Source organism: Mustela nigripes, chromosome 5 (assembly GCF_022355385.1).
Source record: "Mustela nigripes isolate SB6536 chromosome 5, MUSNIG.SB6536, whole genome shotgun sequence".
NCBI lineage: Eukaryota > Metazoa > Chordata > Mammalia > Carnivora > Mustelidae > Mustela > Mustela nigripes.
In genome coordinates this window covers 28001792-28011157 of record NC_081561.1, presented here as the reverse complement: position 1 = coordinate 28011157, position 9366 = coordinate 28001792, and the positions used below count along the sequence as shown (strand labels likewise).

General features: G+C 49.0%; 1 pseudogene; it reads right to left on the bottom strand.

The window, feature by feature from the left end:
* Positions 1-1006: 1006 nt before the first annotated feature.
* Positions 1007-6884, bottom strand: LOC132018576 (twinfilin-1-like; annotated as a pseudogene).
* Between the last annotated feature and the right edge of the window lie 2482 nt (positions 6885-9366).

Below are 9366 nucleotides of genomic sequence, written 5' to 3'. Positions count from 1 at the left end.
TTCTTCCTCGAGGTCAGGCAATAGTCACAAAAAAAGCACCTTCTCTCCCTACGTGTCTTGATCCCCACTTGCATAACCACCTGTGCACCAGGGCTGTGGTCTGCTTGTTGGCCATGCTCAGCTACAGGCATAGACCCCACCTGTAGCTCAGCCTCTTCCCTCCCCTTCCCTGAGCCAACAGCTCCTAACTGGAAGGCACATCAGAAAACTCAGATGACTGGCAGGCAGTCTAGAAAAAGAGGCTTCAGTGGGGTCTGTACATGACCTGGCTCAGGAAAACCCCATGCTCACAGCCCTCCACCCCCGCCCCTGGCCCATCTTTCAGGTGCATTAGGCCTTCATTGCTCCTTCTTGGCCCACTCTCACCTGGAATCACAGGTCCTACCCTAATGCTCCTTGCCTGAGGCTGCCAGAGCCTTCCTGCCCCTTTCCTAGCAGGGACTCCCCAGGCAATTCAGACCGTTCCTCTTATACCTTCTTGTAAATGAGGTGTAGGAGATTCTTGAGACCCCATCTCTGAGGCTATCTATCTACCCTCTGCAACCTGAAACTGCCACTGTCACCCCCTCTCCTCCTCCTCCCACTTGGAAATGCCCCTGGACCAACCTTGCTGAGCCTGAAGGTAGAGAGAAGTAGGGACCAGCTCAGAGCACAAAGCCTCAGCCCCCACTATCCAATCCACATCCAGAGCAAGAAGAGGTCATGCTCACCACTCAAGGGCCCCAGGGACCTTGGCTTTGAATAGGGCTAAGGGTGTATATGTACATGTGGCTCCCACTCTCTCAGCACTCTGACTTCAGCTCCTGTTACATTTTCCTGGAAAAGGGTCTTATATTGACCTGGCTACCCCAGGGCCACAGGACTGCTGTCTTCTCCCCACCCTGCCTCCTGTCCTGGCCAGGCCCAGAATGTGAGGGCACAGGGTGTGCACTGCAGTTCCCTGTGGCTTCCATGTAGCAAGTAAACCTCTGATCCTCTCTCTAATGGTCCTTATGGCTACACACATTCAGTAGGTCCCATTCCCACTAGGCAGGACTCCCATTAGCCGCTGGGCATACTGGTCAAGGAGATATTCCTGGGAGAGAAACAGAGCACCCAGCCTGTCAGACTGGCCCTGGCCCCCAGACTGAGGCCGCTGGGGTGCTGGGGGTGAGGGATGGAAGGAGAGCAACTAACTGTCATTCTCAGAGCACAGATCTGAGGCTGCATCTCGACCTGGTGCTTTTTAGGTGCTCAGGTTTGGCCGAGGGAACAAGTAGGTAACAAATGACAGCTTTCCTCTCGTTCTCCTGACACTACGTGGTCAGACAGAGCTGTCATCCACTGCAGTTCTTGCTCACAAACATGGGCAGTGGTGGGGTGGGCTGGTGGCCTGATGGCTCGGGGCAGATTTGCCCTCCTTTGTTCTTGCAAGGACGACAAGCCCCGGGTCTGCAAGACGTGAGTTCTCTGTGTGCACCGACGTGTCGTGTGACTGTGTCTATCTGGGGAGAGACTCTCTAGCATCTGTCAGCATTCACGGGACCACTGCCCAACTTGAACAACAGTGCCAGGGACATGGGATCCTGAGAGCTGAAGTCGCGATAGGTTAAGTTTGATGTTCCCGGTGGTGTGTGGCATCCATGACTCCATGCTGGTCCTGCTGTCTTGTTTCTCAACAGGACCCTGAGCATCTGGTCACAGGCAGATGGACATGATAGACAGGCTTCTGTTCTGCTTATCCTTTGCTCCCGGATGAGATGAGGTGCAGGTTACTTGCTTGCTCTAACTCTCAATTTCTCTTTGTGGGACAGAGAAGGTTTCTTCCCCCAACGGACCAGTTCTCTGATTCCCTGTCACCACCTGAGTGTCCTCCGATTCATTCATTTCACACTTGGCCCTGCCGACCTGGGGTGAGCATGGGACACACAGGTGGGAGGGCTCATCCTGCAAGTTGCCCTCAGCTCAATGCTCAGGTTACCATGTCCCAGGCACTGTTGTTCAGGTTGGCTACAAAGTAGGGACATTCAGTAGTTTGCTAGAAGGACTCCTGGGTCTCAGGAGAACTCCATGCTGACTATGATGGTTTATTATAAGGACACGCACGAACAGCCAGATGAAGAGACTTGGGAGTGTGGGAGTGTGCAGATCCCGGTGCGGGAGCCTCTGTCCCCGTGGGCTTGGAATGTGCCCCCTCAGAGCACGTGAACTTGTTCGCCCCTTCAGAAGCTCTGTGAACCTCACCATAGAGCAGTCTTTGTGGAAGCTTCATGACACAGGTATACTTGATTCAGTCACTGGCTGTTGGGGATGTAAGTCAGCCTCCTGAGCCTCTCCACAGAGGTCGGTGAGGGAGGCTGATGGCTCCAACTCTCTAGTCATGGCTTGGTCCTCCTGGTCACCAGCCCCAACCTGAACTGTTTAAGACCCTTGGCCAAGTTGTCTCATTAGAATACCGGTGACAGTTTTATCACTCAGGAGATCCCAAGGGCTGGGGAGCTGGGTGCTAGGAACCAGGAACAAAGACCACATATTTTACTTATCCCGCAGCCATGCTGTGGTCTTTGAGCACTGATCCCTTGTAGCAGTGGGACCGGAACTACAGAGATGTTGGCTCAGTACTCACATCCCATCTGGTCATTAATGGTCAGCCCATCTTCCTGCTGGAGGATAGTGTCCCCAGGGCCTCCTAGGTCTGCTGGGTCCATTCAGTGTTGCCAGGTTCCAGAAGCAGCAATGTTCTCACAGCACACGGCTTTCTCTCTCAGGGTCTGGGATGACGGAGCTAAAAGACAGTGTCATCTCTTGCTCACACTTCTTCCGAGGCGCTAATGTACTACGGATTTCCCTCATTACATAGCAAATTTATCCCCTCCTTTACCCTCAGTTATTATGTCTACTTCTCTGCATTTATACCTCATTTTCTGCCACTGGAAGGGACATTATGTGTGGCTGCTGTGCTGGTCTAGACTGTGGGCAGCAACACAAGTCTGACAAGTGCCCCCCCCCCCCCCCCGCCCAGTCCACTCTCAGTTATAGCGGGGAGGGAAATACAGGGACAGAACTGGTGGGTAAGGGACCACCAGAGGATGTAGCTATGCTCACAATCAGCCCCGACTTTGCCGGATGGGGTGAAGGCAGAGCCCTCCCCTTCAGGCCCTTAGGAATTCCCACATAGGGTTTAACAAAGTACTTACAGTGTCTTAGGATCCTTCCCGTTTCTGGCACTCACACTTGCATCCCTGTCCTGAGACTCAGCATCGGGTAGGATGAGAGAATGTTGAGGTGAACCACAGTCATACCGAGATCCTCTCCATTGGGAAGGAGTGTAGAGTTACACTGGCAACTGTCCCCATCCCTCTTACTCAGATTCCCCAGGGAAAACTGTGTAGTGGGGACTGTCCTGTAGCCCCACTCACGCTGGATGGGAGCGCACACTTGTGAAGTGTAAACCAGCACCTCACGCCTCCATGGCCCCAACACCCCTTTTCCACAATGTTTCTGTTGCCTGTTCCCATTCTCCATGAAGCTGCTACTCTGTCAGCATGTCTGTATGCCCGTTGTGGGACGTAATTGTTTGTCATGTGTTTGTGGTGTGAGGAAATGTGACCGAGCATTCTTCGCTGGTTCAATACCTTTTTTCCACATGTACACCAAGACCCGTGTACGAGGATGTCTCAGCAGTACTGTGTATCGTTGCCCAGTGTGAAAAAACATAGATGCGTATGACAGGAAAATACATACATAAGTTGTAGCTTATCTGTACAATGGGATACCGTACAGCCCCGAGGAAGACTGGACTGTGGCTACACCCTACAGTGTGGGGGATTCTCACGGACATGGCGCCGAGTGAAAGAAGCCACACACAGGAGTATGACCCTTTGTATGTGAAATTGAAGACCAGGACTAATTTATAACGTCAGAAGTTGGAGAGTGGTTACCTTTTATGGTGATGTATTGACTGGGAATCTCTGCGAAGCTCAGTGTGTTCTATATCTTGCTCTGGGGGTAGTGTGTGGAGGTGTGCACGTGTAGAATTCCTGAGCTGTCCTCATAGGACCAGTCCTCTCTGTGCATTTTATTTTTTTTAGACTTTTACTTGAAGCATAGCTATGCTCTGTGGTGTTTGTTTATTTGTTTAATAGGACTCTAACTGTTGGCATCTACCACTAGGTGAGCAAAGCCCAATCCAGAATACGCATTCCTGTCAAGGCCCTTTCATCGCCCCTTGGGGTTACCGTTATGGCTCTGATTTGCTAGCTATGTTCAAGGCTTTCCTGCTGGGGGGTTGGCCTCCTAGCTCTCTGTGGTGTTTGGTTGGCAGCCAGACAGTTCTTTTTGGTATTTTGGGCCACAGAAGATGCAAGTGGACTGTAGAATTTCAGCCTTTCCCTGCAATGCCATAGCCCCCTCTGTCCCCCTTATTCCCCTGACCTAGGTGGCTATCTTAAGAGAGGACACCAGGAAACCTACTCATCCACTCCAATCCACTTCCAAACTCAGAAGGTGGTTCTTGTGATGGGAATCATCATGTCCTCCTTTGATGCATCACAAATTCCCATAAGGAGCAAGGCCCAGCCCCCCTGTGGCTATTCCTTTAATAGACCATGTTTCCATTGTCCTTCTGCCTGACCATGTGGCCTGGCTGTTGGCCACTGGCCTTGAGTTGGTAATTCCAAAACACGGGGGCTTTACCCATTGTTCCATTTTTTCACTGCTACGCCTTAACATAAACATTAGAAGTACCCTATGAGCAAAAGACAAAATAATCCTGAGCCTGATATAGCCATGTGGTCTCGGATAATGTTGAAAAAACACTTTAATGGAGAGGACAATGCCTGGAAGAATTCCATTAAAAAGTGATAACAGTTAAAAAATACTTTTACACACTTTTTAAAAAACAGTATGACAAAATTATAGCACATCCTATATAGTCTTCTCTAACCTTAACTTTAAGAACACAGAAGTGAACAGCTTGGTCAGCTGACCTGTGGGCAGTGATCTAACAGTTCTCCTGTAGTAAAGCTGGACTTTTAAAAAACTAGGATTGGAATCCTCAATACAATGATTTTAATCATCAGTGGCTTCACTTTCAGCTGGACCCCCAGTAAGTTTTTGAATTCTTGGTTTTGCTGCTCGGTTTTGCAAAACTTTGCTATGTACCTGCTGCTTTGGGTGTCCTTCTTCATAAAGGAAGTCCACTGTCAACTCATCCCGATTTTCTCTCTTGATCTTTCTTTCTTTTTTAAAAAGATTTCATTTATTTATTTGACAGACAGAGATTACAAGTAGGCAGAGAGGCAGGCAGAGAGAGAGGGAGGAATCGGATTCCCTGCTGAGCAGAAAGCCGGATCCCGGGCTTGATCCCAGGCTTGATCCCAGGCTTGATCCCAGGACTCTGGGATCATGACCCAAGCCAAAGGCAGAAGCTTAACCCACTGAACCATCCAGGCGCCCCCCCCAACCCCGCTCCTTTTTAAAAAAAAGATTTTATTTACTTGAGGGACGCTTGGGTGGCTCAGTGGGTTAAGCCTCTGCCTTCGGCTCAGGTGATGATCTCAGGGTCCTGGGATCCAGCCCCGCATCAGGCTCTCTGCTCAGTGGGGAGCCCGCTTCCCCCCCTTCTCTGCCTACCTCTCTGCCTACTTGTGATCTCTGTCAGATAAATAAATAAAATCTTTAAAAAATTTTTATTTATTTGAGAGAGAGAGAGAGCTTGCACAAGCAGAGGGGAGGGTCAGAGGGAGAGGGAGAGGCAGGCTCCCTGCCAAGCAGGGAGCAAGACGTGGGGTTCGATCCCAAGACCCTGAGGTCATGACCTGAGGTGAAGGCAGACACTTACCTGACTGAACCACCCAAGTACCCTATCTCGATCTTTCTAATGATGTCCATTTGTAGTTGTCTTTCAACAGTTTCCAGCAGAGGACTCTTGCAGCTAGAATACAGTGTCTGTTCTATTTACTGCATGTGTATCTGGGCATTGAATAAATAAAAACTATGGACTTAAAACGTCTTCTTCATGGAAATGTTTCCCATAGGAAGAAATGGTAGCGTGCTGAATCCTTTGGAATCCTCCTTGGCAAGCCTTTCTGTCTTTTTTGTGTTGGCCAAAATTATAATTTCATCTTTCATATCTATTTCCAATTGCACATAGTGGAGCTGTCTGTTACTTAAGGTTTCCAAAGCTTGAAAAGCTTCTCAAGAAATAGGAAATGCTATTCCTTGTAGCTTTGATGCTTTGTGTCCACACCCATGTCAGTTTGTTCCTCATTAATTTTAATCTGTCGTGGTGCTTCCTCAGCTGCAGTCAATGGGGCAAGAAAAGATTGTGACGGCAAGATTTTTATATCCGTGTAATGATGCATCTTCCTTTACTGTTCCAAACACTTCATCTGTAATGTGGATCCCTCCAAACTCCCTTTTTCAGAGTTGCACTAGTTCCTGCATACAATATATTTTAATGAACACGAGAATGTTCTGGAGACTAGGCAGTGAATATCCAGTCACATCCCTGGGCATTCTGAGAGTCTAACCTGAACACTATGTACCATGACTGTCTGTCCTCCAGGAGGGGCAAAACAAAGGAATCATAATCCTTACCCCAGGAATGGAAGGCTGACTACAGGATCCAGTCACAAGTGTCTCATTTTCAATAGATTTTATTAGAAGTCCGTGATTTTCATTTCTCCTCTGGAAAAAGTATCTTTAACATCTTCACTTTCTTGGAGGCAGGTCTGATGGGACGTGGCAGCCACGGACTCCCAGCTCTGGTGCCAAGTCTGTACAGAGACATTTTGGCCTGAGTGGCATGAGTGTCACCCAGGTGCCAGGAGCAGCAGAGACAGCAGTTCCTACCGAGGCTCAGGTGTCCTGCATCAGAGGAGTCATGACATCTGTACCTTCATCTTGAAACTTCCCAGTTTGTTGTTCAGGGAGACGCTGCTTTGGGAAACATTCCCGGTGTTCTCCTTTACGTGTCAGTAAAACCCTTCCTTTCCCTATTCTTTGGCTTCATTGAGTCTTTTGCCTTGAACCCATCAAGAAGCGTGCCCAGTTTTCAGAAACACAGCTGCCAACCTGACAACCTTACTTGGCATTTTCCTTTTTAAGTTTAATTTAACTTTATTTATTTATTTGAGAGCAAGAGAGCACGAGTACAGGCAGAGGGAAAGAGAGAAGCATTCTCCCAGGGGAGCAGGGAGCACATGCAGGCTTGATCCCAGGACCCTGGGACCATGATCCTGGGATATGACCTGAGCCAAAGGCTGACTATTAACTGACTGAACCTCCCAGGCGCCCCTCCAGCACAATGTGTACTAGAAGTGGATACTCTCCCCAGAAATATGTACATAGGAAAGGAACATCAAATGTGTTGAGCTATCACTTCATGATCCAACAATGCTACTTCACTAATCTATGAGTAGGGACTGGAGTGGAGAAACCTGGGCCATAACAACCATCAAGGGAGTAAGTTCAGACTTGAGTGCCTACAGGGTGCAGATCAAGATCTAATCTCAGATCACTGCTCCAATGTGGAAATTTGTCATTCTTTTCCATTCCTGTACCCCAGTGTCCATTCCCAGAACTTGTACCTCTCTTCCCACGTATAGGAATGCCACATGTCAACAATCTTGTTGGGGGCAGAGACACCTCCATCTACAGAGAGGGGAACCCACTTTGCCAGTCCTGCAGGGACATGACATGAAGCTTCAACAGTCATGTGACCACCTGCCAGACTCGGACTCAGGACACATGACAGACACACTGGGACAGTGTCCATGCATTGGGCACAGGGGGTCTGAGCAGTATCACAGCCATGTTGTGCAGCTGTCAGGGGCAGCAGCGATAGCAGTCCCAGCAGCAGGGTCTAGTGGTCTCCCTCAGGGGAGTCAGTGGTGTGGACAGTGGCGTCAATACCCAATAGCAGGCGCTGGCTGTTTGTGGGTCTCCATCTAGAGTCCAGTGTGAATTCTGCTCCCGCTGTGTAGTCTCAAGCCTGTATTGTGGCTTTCCTAGAAATAAAACAAGGTCCCATATATTTTCTCTTCCCCGAGTCTCTCTGTAACTATATGTATGTATCACAAGGAGTCAGAAACCCATGTAAAGAGTTTCCAAGAGCAAGAATTCAGGCATTTTTTTTTTAAAGATTTTATTTATTTACTTGAGAGAGAGACAGTGAGAGAGAGCATGAATGAGGAGAGGGTCAGAGAGAGAAGCAGACTCCCCATGGAGCTGGGAGTCCGATGTGGGACTCGATCCCGGGACTCCAGGATCATGATCTGAGCCGAAGGCAGACGTCCAACCAACTGAGCCACCCAGGCGTCCCCAGGCATTTTTTTAAACCAACTTTGTAGAGATATGATTGACATACACCATTGTGTGAGTTTAGGGTACAACCTGCTGATTGATACCTTTCTGTATTGCATAATGATAACAACCATAACATTAGCTAACAGGTGCATCATGTCACATAGTTACCATTTCCTTTTGTGTGATGCAGACATTTAAGATCTACACTCTTGGTAACTCAGATGTTTTATGTCGAGCTGATAACTTCCTCATTCAGTCCCCCGGCTGTGTCCCATGGGAGAGGAAAAAAGCATCTCCCAGTATATCCTGCATTTTTCTTCCTACAAAAAAGCCACCTGAAGATTTTATTTATTTATTTGAGACAGAGAGAAAGAGAGAAAGAGCAAGCATGTGTGAGAGGGGCAGGGAGGGGTAGATGGAGAGGGAGGACATTTCAAGCAGACTCATCACATGGGCTAGTTCTTGTGACCCTGAGGTCATGACCTAAGCTGAAACCAAGAGTGGGACACCCAGACACTCCCAAAAAACCATTTAAATGTGTCTGTAAGACCCCTTCCTACAATGAGGGTTCTCATCGATGACTTCAGTGTTCTCTATCTGGTGGAGTCACAGAATATGCCTGTGGCTTTGTTACCAAATACTCGGGCCTCTCCCCAGACCCACCAGCTTAAAATGTTGGGCGTGGGCCCAGGAATCACTATAGGAGAGGCTGATGCACAGCCATGTGGGGATCCTGCTTCCTGTGCTTGTTACACTCAGTGTGGGATCTGACGACCACCAGCAGCAGCAGCAGCAGCACCAACCTTGTTATCAACCCAGCAGCATCTCATGCTCTACCCCAGATTGTCTAGATCTTCATAGTGCAGGAAATTCCTGTGCACACTGAGGACTGGGCCTCCCTGGTCTCTGTGCCTTCTAGACGCAGAACCAGACTGTGCAGTGCGCTCTGGGTGTGAGCTCTGGTCAGCCTGCTTAGCCCTGAGGAGTCCAGGGTTTGGTCCTGTCCCTTTCTCTTCTATGCTTCTCACTCCCTTGGTGACCTCATCTCTGCTGAAGGTTCTAATCATCATGTATATG